We start from the raw sequence: 14,331 nt of genomic DNA, 5'->3' as shown, positions 1-14,331 counted from the left end.
GTGTCAAACACTTCTCTTCTCATCACATGTACATTTTTCTTTTTTACGTTTTTTCATCATTATTTCCACATTGAAGTGTTACAAGGAGCTTTGTTGAAACATATTTCAATATACATCCAGTCCGCCACCAGATGCTGCTGTTCTGTGTGGTTTCGAAGCCCTGAATGGGTGGTTCATTTATCCGGCACAATAACATAAAACCCAATGAGGCTTCATGGGGCTTCTATTCCCATCCCTACCAGAACCTTTTTCTTTGCATCACGGACCTGGAAGAATGGTTAAGGTTAGATGTAAGTTTGCTGTGAGCCCTAACCCAACTGCTGAGATTGTGATGTGAAAATGTGTCTCTCCTATATGTGTGTATGAAGACAAAAAACTTAGCATTTCTGCTGTTCTTGAGGTCCAACTGTGTTCTGACAAAAAAGCCCTAGAGAGCAACAAAGACTAGAACTGTGACCACCATCACTTCTCAGCTGTGATCGTATAGTGGTTAGTACTCTGCGTTGTGGCCGCAGCAACCCCGGTTCGAATCCGGGTCACAGCAGGATGTTCAGAAATTCAGAATAATCCCTTTCTGTAAACTTACAAGATTTTATCATGAACCCCTTCAAAGCTGTAAAACTTTACATCTTCTTGGAGCAAAAACACATCCAAGATGCCAGAACTTGGCTGTCTAGACTCCACATGCCCAACAGCTTCAGTCTGTTGGACAACACTTCCGCAACTTCAAAATGCTTTGGAACTTCAATTAAACTGTGATTATTTGGGGTTCATTCATGTACACTAAACAACGAGATTTTCAATGTCTATTACGTCACGCCTGTCCAAGGGCGGAGTGAGTTATTACTTGTCCCTGACGGCCCACGATGCTGCTGGAGTTGGACGGAAAGGCCATTGTGAGCCCTAACCCAACTGAAAAAAATATAGTCTTTGGAATATTTGTTTTGAAATATGCTTTGGTTTATTTGTGAACAAATCCCACATAGACCAAAAGTTGGGCCTTATCTGCGACATCTGTGGACTCATCAATTTCTAATAAGATGCTTTCTACTCTCTGCAAAGCATCCTCAAGCTGTGACAACACATCAACTGCTAATATTTTTGATCTTCTGATAGTGGAGGTGGCTGACTTTGGGATTGGCTTAATTTTGTTAGTGAGTTCATATTTTTGTGTCTGCCTTCCAGGAAAATCTCTGCAGCAGCACTCAAGCACTCTTTTCTAAACGTCACATCACTGAAAGATTTTCTACATTGCCCTAAAATCCATCTAATCCGCAGTGCACACTCATGCACCCGTTGCTGCGCAGGAAAAGAGTGAAGAGTCAGGTTGATCTCTCGTATTGGACTCTTAGTTGGTTTTATTTTCTGCTCTCTCACCTCAGACTTTTGACATTTTATTTATTGGTCATCTGCCTTTGAGAAAAATCCAAAAAAAGAGAAACAAACATAAAATATATTTTTTTATTGTACAACTCTGAGGCTCCAGCTTGTCAAGATCTCCAAGATCCTTCTCACTTGATGTTCCCAATTCCCTGTAGGATAAAATCAAATATAAACAATTTCAGCAATCCAATCTGTTGAATTACCTTTAAAAAAAGTTTTATAATTGATAAAAACTGGCAAGGAAAAATATATTTGGAAAACCTCACATAGTTGAAAGAACAAGTTATAACAACGTTATATTCTGTAATTGTGCAGAAATTTTCTCATCCAAAACAAATTTACTCCACACTTGGGTTCATGTTAAAAGCTATTTCTTTGGTTATGAATTCAGGGAGGATTGAGAAAACAACAACCAAATCTGCAGGTGATACACTGAGGAAGATTATCACGGAGAATAGATGTAACTATCATCCGGATGATTGAATGATGGATGAAACTGGCCACTTCTGGAAGACGATAGCACTGGAAGTGGCGAATTGCCCGTCGCTCAAATTGCGATGTGGGACCTCTCATGCTCCTTGTTTTAAGGCACAGAATAGAACTCCTAATGTGTGTTATAAAGTACGATACGGTTCAATCTATTGCTTTGAGAGAAAAAACCTTTATGTTGAGAAATCTTCCAATGCTCTTCAATGAATGTTTCAGAAAGCCTCAGAAATGTTCAGGAGGATTTTTGATGAGAAAGGATCAATGACGGACATTCTTCAACTGTGGCAGAGGTTTAGGTGGGTTGTGGTTCTCATTCTTTGAAGATCCTGCATTGAAGACGGGGGAAATTCGGAAAACAGTACTGTGATTCAGTGATGACATCATTCAGTGATGACATCATTCAATGACTACATCATCAAAGGATGATATAATATGATGTCATCCTTTGATAATATTACATCATATCATCAAATGATGACATGCAATGATGTCATTTTACATCATGGCATGATGGGATTTAAATGCATAAATACTCCCCAGAGATTAGTATTCCTTCAACTCAAGAAGACACAAAGAAAACAAATCAGCTATCAAGAATGAGAAAAATGAGGCAACAGGAAGAAAAAGTTAAAAAACTCTGGTCCGATATTGTTGAAAATGAGAGTGACATCGTCCTGGACGACGACTTTTATAACATGATTGTCTTCCCCGAGGAAAGTTCCAGAGAGGAGACCAGTCAGGACTCTCTCATCCCCCAACACAATTCATCTCAAATCTCTGATGGTGACAGGCAATGTAGTCAGAGTGACTTTGAAGCTGATCTGGAGGTCAACAATATGATGTCCCCTGACAATAGCTACACCCATGAGCACAGTCTGGACTCTCAAGACAATTCATCTCAAATCTCTGATGGCGACAGGAAATGTAGTCAGAGTGACTTTGAAGGTGATCTGGAGTTTTACTACTCAATGTCCCCTGACAACAGCTACACTGATGAGCAGACCGATGAGCACAGTCTGGACTCTCCCACCCCCAGAGAATATCCATTTGGACCCTCTGATTCAGATAGTGAGGATGACAATTCAAGTGATTCTGATTCAGAAGACTCACTATCAGAGGAGTCTCAAGAAGAAACTGACGTCAACTATCTTAATGGATTGATCTCACAGCGCAATAAGCTAAAAAGCTGTTTAGCTAAGAGGGAAAGGAACATCGCAAAAAAACTGGACCTCCTCAAGAAATATGAGCAGGAGGCACTTAAGGCTGATGAAGACTGGTTGTTTTCTGAAAAAAGTATTGAGCAGGAGCGGCACATTAGACAAGAGAGGCGAAAGGAAATCAGAGAACTTGAGGAGAAGATCCAAAATGTGACAGAATTCCTCAAGGTGGAAAAGAAACCAAGGTACTCAAAGGGTTACACGACAGTTTTAGAAGAGACAGAAATGGTCACAAAACAACTGCTTGAAATCAACAATCTAAATTCACACATGGAAGATCAAATTGGAAAACAAAAGGAGAAAAGAGAAAATCTTGAAATTCAGGTGGTAGAGATGGTCTTTCTGTCCAACTTAGCGACCAATAGAATCAGCAACCAAGCAGAGACAATTGTGTGTGCACCTCAACAGAAGACCTCAATCCAGACGGAATTTGATAGACCTAAAAGTGCCTCTGGATTGAACCAAATAACAGCCTCAGCTTGTTTGGAATCACAAAAAAGTATGTTTACTATTGGAGCTGCACCTAAGAAAACGACCAATAAGAGAGGAAAAAATAAGACCATTAGCCCTAAAGCAAAGCCGGACGCCTCTTCTCAACTGCTAGACACACTGAAAGTGAATCCACCACATCAGTTCAGTTGGGTTCAGTCAGAAGAAGCAGCCGTTAAAGTCAGCAGCCAGGCTAAATCAAGTGGGTGTGCACCTCAGGAAAAGTCTTGCCAACTACAAAGTTCTTTTGCAAAGAAAGTCTCGACATCGGACAAAGTAAAAGCCTCCTTGTTGTTAGAACCTCAGAAGACTATCTTTACCATTGGAGCTGCACCTCAGAAAACCACGAAGAGAAGAAAAACTAAGAGCATTTGCCCTAAAGCAAAGCCGGACGCCTCTTCTCAACTGCTAGACACACTGAAAGTGAATCCACCACATCAGTTCAGTTGGGTTCAGTCAGAAGAAGCAGCCGTTAAAGTCAGCTCCAATGCAAGCAGCAATGCATAGGTGTAAATATTAGATAACATTAGCTAGTAGGAATATAAGTAATTTTGTAATAAAAAGGTGTGACAGGTTTTCTACATGTATTTATATTATTTTATTTAATATTACAAATTGTTAGTGTTTTTACTAAGATAAATATAAGTTGTCATATATTCATTTTAAGATTTATTTTTTATTTGGAAGTAGAGAAACATGTCTGAAGTTGATAAATATTTGTAAGTCTTTGTTTTTATATATTATTCATATATTCATTTAGTTAGTTTATCTATGTTTGACCTGAAGTTTCTCTTGATCTTTGTTTTAAAAAGTATAAATATAACACTAACAAAATTAATTTATATACAAATATGCAAATATGTTAGGATATATTGTCGTAGACAACAAAGATAGAAAGATAGACTCATGAATATATCTACATAAAGAGATTGTTTTAGAGCAAAAAATAGTGATCCATGAAATATCCAAAAATATATAGAGATAAAGTTCTTAAACAAAATATGAAAAGAGATTTATGGCCAAACATGCAAATATAAATACAGAGCCCTCAGTAAACCAACTTTAAAGTGCCTTGAATAGCACAAGGGTAATAAGGTAATCACTATATGAAAAATAGTTTTTGTGTTCTTTTGTGCATTAGTGGGTTCTCTCCGGGTGCTCCGGCTTTCCCCAGATTCTAAAAAAGACTTCTAATAGTGAATTAGAGGCTAAGGGCGCCATCTGCCCTCGCTGTCTGCATCTACGCCTTCTCTCTCTGTTCGGCTGTCTGAGCTGCATGTGGCTAAAACTGATAGTAATAATAGTAGAAATAGTAGTTAGTAATAGTAAAAATATAATAAAAACAATAATAAAAAGAATAATAATAATAAAATATTTACAAACCAATTATATAATAAGTAATTGATAACGAATAAATAAAAAAATTCAAAATAAAATATAAAAAAAAAGAGTAAATATATATATCATATATAAATATATAAATAAATATGTAAATATATAAATAAATACATTCACACATGCACACATGCACACATACAAACATACATACATACATACATACATACATACATACATACATACATACATACATACATACATACATACATACATACATACATACATACATACATACATACATACATACATACATACATACATATATAAATAAATCAGTCACCAAGATATTTAGATAATGAACCAAATTAAAGCCGGGCAGTCTTGTGGGTTTTCTCCCAGCATTTCAGTTTCCCCACAGTAATTGTTAGTGATTGGCTAGCGACTGATAAATATCCCCTCCCTGAATCGCCACCTTATCGTGGTGGAGTGGTTTGCGAGCCCGAATGATCCAAGGAGCCAGTACCTGGGTGGTGTTCCACCTCAAACTGGTCCTGGGAGACGGGCCAGACTAAGGGCGATTCAAACAAAAACCTTTTCATTACTAGATCCACCTACTCCCCCCAATAAGAGTTACCAGTGCCCCCACCCTGGAGCCAGACTAGTGAGTTCTTGTCTGGTGGCTTTAAATTGCTCTGAGGCAGTGGCCAGTGGGGCAGTGGCCAGTGGGGCAGTGGCCAGTGGGGCAGTGGATAGCAAGCATGTTGTCCTGAAGGCCCCCCAGAGCAAAGGAACTTTTTCTGCACTTCCTCTTGAGGCTTTGGTTGCTTGTTGGTGGTCGATGATGGGGCAGGACGAGCCACAGTGGGACACTGGCTTTATCCCCCTTTGGTTAGACGCTTCACATTGGATCATTCAATCGTCTATCTCCAATGAGTCCCCAATCCCCCCAAAACACAAACAAAGAACTCCTTCCCCGTGTCTTTGTGGCAGAAGAGACATTCCCACTGCAGAGAAACCGGATACAGTCATTCCCTGGGCGCCTCCTTTTTCAATAGAGGTGCATATTTAACTATGTCCTCTCACCAGTCCGGCTGCTAGTGAAGAAATCCTTCTGGATGCTCTCTCCACAGTGGGGTCTGTATTGACGCCTGACTGAAGATCCACAGCAGAGTGGGAAGTTCTCGTGTTCTGCACAGCTTCATCAAGTCTTCAGCACCACAGGAACCTGCAGTGATGAGGCTGTGGTAACTGAAGACGAGCTGCTGCACGAGATAAAATAGGTTGCTGCCAACAGAGAGGCTCTCCAGCTGAGAGACTCCTTCATGATCCACTTTCCTGCAGAGGGAGCAGACCCATGGCACCTCCAGAATGGGGTTTTCTGTCCTCCAAGGACGGACAAACAACGGCTCTTTTGAGAGCCACCCACAAAAACTTTAAGAGTTTGATTCTCTCTTTTTCACAGTTTATATTCCAAATGTTTAAAGTCCTACATTATTTGAAAAGATATTCATTTTCTTCTGTACCGTTTTTCCGTTTCGGGGTCACGGGGCTGCCGGAGCCTATCCTGGCCACTTGTGGAGTGGAGTTGAAAAGGTAAGAGTTTAAAATGGGTTAAATAGTACATATGGACCGGAGCAGAACTGCCCCCTTCATAAAATCACAATGTCATAGGTGCAGGATGCTGCTCAGTAGCATGAAAGCAGTCACCATTGATATGTATTACTGGGTTGACGGTCACGTGACATACTGGCACATGTTTTACAATCAACCGCAAAAATTACGACAGCAAAATTTTATGATCAAGAGGAATTGTCTTGCACAGATTGGTTATCACATTTTAATAGAAAGAAAACAGGCTGGGAAGTTTGAGGTGGATGCTAGCATAATAGTTTGGGTCATTAATGTAGAGTTTTATTAAGAAAGTGACTATTCGCAGATAATTTGTAAATACGAGAGGCCAGTGCTGAACCTAGGGATGGCTCGTTTGACACAACGCTTCGGCGCGCGGTTGACCTTCATGAAACAGAGTGTTTTGGCACAGTGTTTCGGGTCGTGTGTCAACTAGCGCAGATCACGTGGTGGATGAAGAATGACGCGCCAAATGATTCGTTTGGTCGAACCACGCTTCAGATGTCACTTGTGTTTTGAACAGTAGTAGCCCTATCTAGAAATGCGAAATGAATCCTGAACGTTTCCCGACCAGTTCCATTGTTTCCCCTGTATTGGAATCAGCGTCAGTTCACTGCACTATACCATGGCTCGCTCCTATTAAAAACGTTCTGTGGCTCAGGATCATTTCAACTCGGTTTTTCCTAATAAAACACTACATCATGAATGCTGTGTATCAAAAAAAAAACACTGCGATGAATATATGATGGCACACCGTTTTCTTGTGGTTAGAGATAGCTTAGAGGAATAGTCAATGGCATACACTTCCAGAGACTCCAGGATTAAATCTGGCAATATCCATATTGTTTTTGCGTGTATTTTGTTCTTCATGTGACATGTATTTTGCTGTGTCAAACACTTCTCTTCTCATCACATGTACATTTTTCTATTTTACGTTTTTTCATCATTATTTCCACATTGAAGTGTTACAAGGAGCTTTGTTGAAACATATTTCAATATACATCCAGTCCGCCACCAGATGCTGCTGTTCTGTGTGGTTTCGAAGCCCTGAATGGGTGGTTCATTTATCCGGCACAATAACATAAAACCCAATGAGGCTTCATGGGGCTTCTATTCCCATCCCTACCAGAACCTTTTTCTTTGCATCACGGACCTGGAAGAATGGTTAAGGTTAGATGTAAGTTTGCTGTGAGCCCTAACCCAACTGCTGAGATTGTGATGTGAAAATGTGTCTCTCCTATATGTGTGTATGAAGACAAAAAACTTAGCATTTCTGCTGTTCTTGAGGTCCATTTGTGTTCTGACAAAAAAGCCCTAGAGAGCAACAAAGACTAGAACTGTGACCACCATCACTTCTCAGCTGTGATCGTATAGTGGTTAGTACTCTGCGTTGTGGCCGCAGCAACCCCGGTTCAAATCCGGGTCACAGCAGGATGTTCAGAAAATCTGAATGATCCCGTTCTGTAAACTTACAAGATTTTATCATGAACTCCTTCAAAGCTGTAAAACTTTACATCTTCTTGGAGCAAAAACACATCCAAGATGCCAGAACTTGGCTGTCTGGACTCCACATGCCCAACAGCTTCAGTCTGTTGGACAACACTTCCACAACTTCAAAATGCTTTGGAACTTCAATTAAACTGTCATTATTTTGGATTCCTTCATGTACACTAAACAACGAGAATTTCAATGTCTATTACGTCACGCCTGTCCAAGGGCGGAGTGAGTTATTACTTGTCCCTGACGGCCCACGATGCTGCTGGAGTTGGACGGAAAGGCCATTGTGAGTCCTAACCCAACTGAAAAAAAGATAGTCTTAAGAGTATTTGTTGTGAAAGATGTAGGTGAGTCATACAAATTTTCAATGATTTTAATCCCTGCTATCCTGTTGACTGTTCAGGGGCTCTTCATGTGATCAGTGCATGTTCCTTGTGCTGACCGTCCAGGGTTGCGTATTTTTTTTGCTGCAAAGGCATATGTAACTGAAGGTCAAAATTGTGCTATAATTAGAATATGGCTTAGGAGCTCCGTACAACAGCATCATCTGTACATCAACTTACAAGAGAATACTTCACAAAACACTTACCATACGCACAACAATCATAGCTTCTGCTTTCAACAAGCCTAAAGGGAACTCTCAAACACACCTGAACTCTCCTTATGAATGCAGCCACTCCTCTCTACGACCATCCATGGGCATGGATAACCCAAAAAGCCACAGTAACCGTACAGACCATCCATGGGCATGGATAACCCAAAAAGCCACAGCAACCGTACAGGTGCACATGGCTTTAGCTTTAAACATCTATGGCCTTTATTCACCAAGTTCCCATCCAAGTGTCACAGCAACACACAATTCTGTGCATTTGAATTGATCTCACTGTCTGATTCTTCTACCGGTGAAAATCTAAATAAATAGTTAGCAGCATATGCTACTTATGCAGTGCTTTACTACCTTCCTAGAAGGCTTGCTTTAAATTCACAGTCCCATTCCCTAATAGACACACACATTCACACATTGCTAAATATTGGCGCCAACCTTAAACGACCAGGACAAAAACAGGATTTAATGTCTTGCCCAAGGACCCTTGGACACATGGGAAGGCATGGTGGAAATGAGCCTGTTGTTTTTGTCTTCATTTTGGTGTCACTTTCAGACCCAGTAAAGACAGCGGCAATGATAGAGTCTTCTTCTTGAAGGTTGGTTTTCTTGTCTCACACATTGGTGTACCAAGATCTCTATGGTGTTTTCTGTATGGTGATTAAAGCCAGTTTCTACCCACATGCCGCTGTTAGGCTGATACTAAGTAAAGAGAGAATGGAACAATGTTTTTGACTAAAAGGGGCAAAAGTATTGTGAATGAAAGACCAGAGTGGTCACCTGCTGTGATTGTGATGTGAAAATGTGTCTCTCCTACATGTGTGTATGAAGACAACAAACTTAGCATTTCTAATGTTCTTGAGGTCCAACTGTGTTCTGACAAAAAACACCTGGAGAGCAACAAAGAGTAGAACTATGACCACCATCCCTTCTCAGCTGTGATCGTATAGTGGTTAGTACTCTGCGTTGTGGCCGTAGCAACCCCGGTTCGAATCCGGGTCACAGCAAGATGTTCAGAAATTCTGAATAATCCATTTCTGTAAACTTACAAGATTTTATCATGAACCCCTTCAAAGCTGTAAAACTTTACATCTTCTTGGAGCAAAAACACATCCAAGATGCCAGAACTTGGCTGTCTGGACTCCACATGCCCAACAGCTTCAGTCTGTTGGACAACACTTCCGCATCTTCAAAATGCTTTGGAACTTCAATTAAACTGTGATTATTTGGGGTTCATTCATGTACACTAAACAACGAGAATTTCAATGTCTATTACGTCACGCCTGTCCAAGGGCGGAGTGAGTTATTACTTGTCCCTGACGGCCTACGATGCTGCTGGAGTTGGACGGAAAGGCCATTGTGAGCCCTAACCCAACTGAAAAAAAGATAGTCTTAAGAGTATTTGTTTTGAAAGATGTAGGTAAGTCATACAGATTTTCAATGGTTTTAATCCCTGCTATCCTGTTGACTGTTCAGGGGCTCTTCATGTGATCAGTGCATGTTCCTTGTGCTGACCGTCCAGGGTTGCGTATTTTTTTTGCTGCAAAGGCCTATGTAACTGAAGGTCAAAATTGTGCTATAATTAGAATATGGCTTAGGAGCTCCGTACAACAGCATCATCTGTACATCAACTTACAAGAGAATACTTCACAAAACACTTACCATACGCATAACAATCATAGCTTCTGCTTTCAACAAGCCTAAAGGGAACTCTCAAACACACCTGTACTCTCCTTATGAATGCAGCCACTCCTCTCTACGACCATCCATGGGCATGGATAACCCAAAAAGCCACAGTAACCGTACAGGTGCACATGGCTTTAGCTTTAAACATCTATGGCCTTTAGTCACCAAGTTCCCATCCAAGTGTCACAGCAACACACAATTCTGTGCATTTGAATTGATCTCACTGTCAGATTCTTCTACCGGTGAAAATCTGAATAAATAGTTAGCAGCAGATGCTACTTATGCAGTGCTTTACTACCTTCCTAGGAGGCTTGCTTTAAATTCACAGTCCCATTCCCCAATAGACACACACATTCACACATTGCTAAATATTGGCGCCAACCTTAAACGACCAGGACAAAAACTGGATTTAATGTCTTGCCCAAGGACCCTTGGACACATGGGAAGGTGTGGTGGAAATGAGCCTGTTATTTTTGTCTTCATTTTGGTGTCACTTTCAGACTCAGTAAAGACAGCTGTTGTGATAGAGTCTTCTTCTTGAAGGTTGGTTTTCTTGTCTCACACCTTGGTGTACCAAGATCTCTATGGTGTTTTCTGTGTGGTTATTGAAGCCAGTTTCTACCCACATGCCGCTGTTAGGCTGATACTAAGTAAAGAGAGAATGGAACAATGTTTTTGACTAAAAGGGGCAAAAGTATTGTGAATGAAAGACCAGAGTGGTCACCTGCTGTGATTGTGATGTGAAAATGTGTCTCTCCTATATGTGTGTATGAAGACAACAAACTTAGCATTTCTACTGTTCATGAGGTCCAACTGTGTTCTGACATAAAAAGCCCTGGAGAGCAACAAAGACTAGAACTATGACCACCATCCCTTCTCAGCTGTGATCGTATAGTGGTTAGTACTCTGCGTTGTGGCCGCAGCAACCCCGGTTCGAATCCGGGTCACAGCAAGATGTTCAGAAATTCAGAATAATCCCTTTCTGTAAACTTACAAGATTTTATCATGAACCCCTTCAAAGCTGTAAAACTTTACATCTTCTTGGAGCAAAAACACATCCAAGATGCCAGAACTTGGCTGTCTGGACTCCACATGCCCAACAGCTTCAGTCTGTTGGACAACACTTCCGCAACTTCAAAATGCTTTGGAACTTCAATTAAACTGTGATTATTTGGGGTTCATTCATGTACACTAAACAATGAGAATTTCAATGTCTATTACGTCACGCCTGTCCAAGGGCGGAGTGAGTTATTACTTGTCCCTGACGGCCTACGATGCTGCTGGAGTTGGACGGAAAGGCCATTGTGAGCCCTAACCCAACTGAAAAAAAGATAGTCTTAAGAGTATTTGTTTTGAAAGATGTAGGTAAGTCATACAGATTTTCAATGGTTTTAATCCCTGCTATCCTGTTGACTGTTCAGGGGCTCTTCATGTGATCAGTGCATGTTCCTTGTGCTGACCGTCCAGGGTTGCGTATTTTTTTTGCTGCAAAGGCCTATTTAACTGAAGGTCAAAATTGTGCTATAATTAGAATATGGCTTAGGAGCTCCGTACAACAGCATCATCTGTACATCAACTTACAAGAGAATACTTCACAAAACACTTACCATACGCATAACAATCATAGCTTCTGCTTTCAACAAGCCTAAAGGGAACTCTCAAACACACCTGTACTCTCCTTATGAATGCAGCCACTCCTCTCTACGACCATCCATGGGCATGGATAACCCAAAAAGCCACAGTAACCGTACAGGTGCACATGGCTTTAGCTTTAAACATCTATGGCCTTTAGTCACCAAGTTCCCATCCAAGTGTCACAGCAACACACAATTCTGTGCATTTGAATTGATCTCACTGTCAGATTCTTCTACCGGTGAAAATCTGAATAAATAGTTAGCAGCAGATGCTACTTATGCAGTGCTTTACTACCTTCCTAGGAGGCTTGCTTTAAATTCACAGTCCCATTCCCCAATAGACACACACATTCACACATTGCTAAATATTGGCGCCAACCTTAAACGACCAGGACAAAAACTGGATTTAATGTCTTGCCCAAGGACCCTTGGACACATGGGAAGGTGTGGTGGAAATGAGCCTGTTATTTTTGTCTTCATTTTGGTGTCACTTTCAGACTCAGTAAAGACAGCTGTTGTGATAGAGTCTTCTTCTTGAAGGTTGGTTTTCTTGTCTCACACCTTGGTGTACCAAGATCTCTATGGTGTTTTCTGTGTGGTTATTGAAGCCAGTTTCTACCCACATGCCGCTGTTAGGCTGATACTAAGTAAAGAGAGAATGGAACAATGTTTTTGACTAAAAGGGGCAAAAGTATTGTGAATGAAAGACCAGAGTGGTCACCTGCTGTGATTGTGATGTGAAAATGTGTCTCTCCTATATGTGTGTATGAAGACAACAAACTTAGCATTTCTACTGTTCATGAGGTCCAACTGTGTTCTGACAAAAAAGCCCTGGAGAGCAACAAAGACTAGAACTATGACCACCATCCCTTCTCAGCTGTGATCGTATAGTGGTTAGTACTCTGCGTTGTGGCCGCAGCAACCCCGGTTCGAATCCGGGTCACAGCAAGATGTTCAGAAATTCAGAATAATCCCTTTCTGTAAACTTACAAGATTTTATCATGAACCCCTTCAAAGCTGTAAAACTTTACATCTTCTTGGAGCAAAAACACATCCAAGATGCCAGAACTTGGCTGTCTGGACTCCACATGCCCAACAGCTTCAGTCTGTTGGACAACACTTCCGCAACTTCAAAATGCTTTGGAACTTCAATTAAACTTTGATTATTTGGGGTTCATTCATGTACACTAAACAATGAGAATTTCAATGTCTATTACGTCACGCCTGTCCAAGGGCGGAGTGAGTTATTACTTGTCCCTGACGGCCTACGATGCTGCTGGAGTTGGACGGAAAGGCCATTGTGAGCCCTAACCCAACTGAAAAAAAGATAGTCTTAAGAGTATTTGTTTTGAAAGATGTAGGTAAGTCATACAGATTTTCAATGGTTTTAATCCCTGCTATCCTGTTGACTGTTCAGGGGCTCTTCATGTGATCAGTGCATGTTCCTTGTGCTGACCGTCCAGGGTTGCGTATTTTTTTTGCTGCAAAGGCCTATGTAACTGAAGGTCAAAATTGTGCTATAATTAGAATATGGCTTAGGAGCTCCGTACAACAGCATCATCTGTACATCAACTTACAAGAGAATACTTCACAAAACACTTACCATACGCATAACAATCATAGCTTCTGCTTTCAACAAGCCTAAAGGGAACTCTCAAACACACCTGTACTCTCCTTATGAATGCAGCCACTCCTCTCTACGACCATCCATGGGCATGGATAACCCAAAAAGCCACAGTAACCGTACAGGTGCACATGGCTTTAGCTTTAAACATCTATGGCCTTTAGTCACCAAGTTCCCATCCAAGTGTCACAGCAACACACAATTCTGTGCATTTGAATTGATCTCACTGTCAGATTCTTCTACCGGTGAAAATCTGAATAAATAGTTAGCAGCAGATGCTACTTATGCAGTGCTTTACTACCTTCCTAGGAGGCTTGCTTTAAATTCACAGTCCCATTCCCCAATAGACACACACATTCACACATTGCTAAATATTGGCGCCAACCTTAAACGACCAGGACAAAAACTGGATTTAATGTCTTGCCCAAGGACCCTTGGACACATGGGAAGGCATGGTGGAAATGAGCCTGTTATTTTTGTCTTCATTTTGGTGTCACTTTCAGACTCAGTAAAGACAGCTGTTGTGATAGAGTCTTCTTCTTGAAGGTTGGTTTTCTTGTCTCACACCTTGGTGTACCAAGATCTCTATGGTGTTTTCTGTGTGGTTATTGAAGCCAGTTTCTACCCACATGCCGCTGTTAGGCTGATACTAAGTAAAGAGAGAATGGAACAATGTTTTTGACTAAAAGGGGCAAAAGTATTGTGAATGAAAGACCAGAGTGGTCACCTGCTGTGATTGTG

The 14,331-nt window shown here is 40.9% G+C and overlaps 4 non-coding genes across 4 annotated transcripts; all 4 read left to right on the top strand.

The window, feature by feature from the left end:
- The first annotated feature begins 472 nt into the window (after positions 1–472).
- Positions 473–544, top strand: trnah-gug (transfer RNA histidin (anticodon GUG)). The gene has a single exon. It is a non-coding gene; the product is annotated as a tRNA-His (tRNA).
- A 7,360-nt stretch (positions 545–7,904) lies between these two features.
- Positions 7,905–7,976, top strand: trnah-gug (transfer RNA histidin (anticodon GUG)). Its single transcript has one exon. It is a non-coding gene; the product is annotated as a tRNA-His (tRNA).
- Positions 7,977–11,212: 3,236 nt separating this feature from the next.
- trnah-gug (transfer RNA histidin (anticodon GUG)) lies at positions 11,213–11,284 on the top strand. The gene has a single exon. It is a non-coding gene; the product is annotated as a tRNA-His (tRNA).
- A 1,558-nt stretch (positions 11,285–12,842) lies between these two features.
- Positions 12,843–12,914, top strand: trnah-gug (transfer RNA histidin (anticodon GUG)). The gene has a single exon. It is a non-coding gene; the product is annotated as a tRNA-His (tRNA).
- The last annotated feature ends 1,417 nt before the right edge of the window (positions 12,915–14,331 follow it).

This window comes from Oryzias latipes, chromosome 2 (assembly GCF_053564925.1).
Source record: "Oryzias latipes strain Hd-rR chromosome 2, Olatipes_Hd-rR_3.1".
Lineage (NCBI taxonomy): Eukaryota > Metazoa > Chordata > Actinopteri > Beloniformes > Adrianichthyidae > Oryzias > Oryzias latipes.
This window is presented reverse-complemented; position numbering and strand designations above follow the sequence as displayed.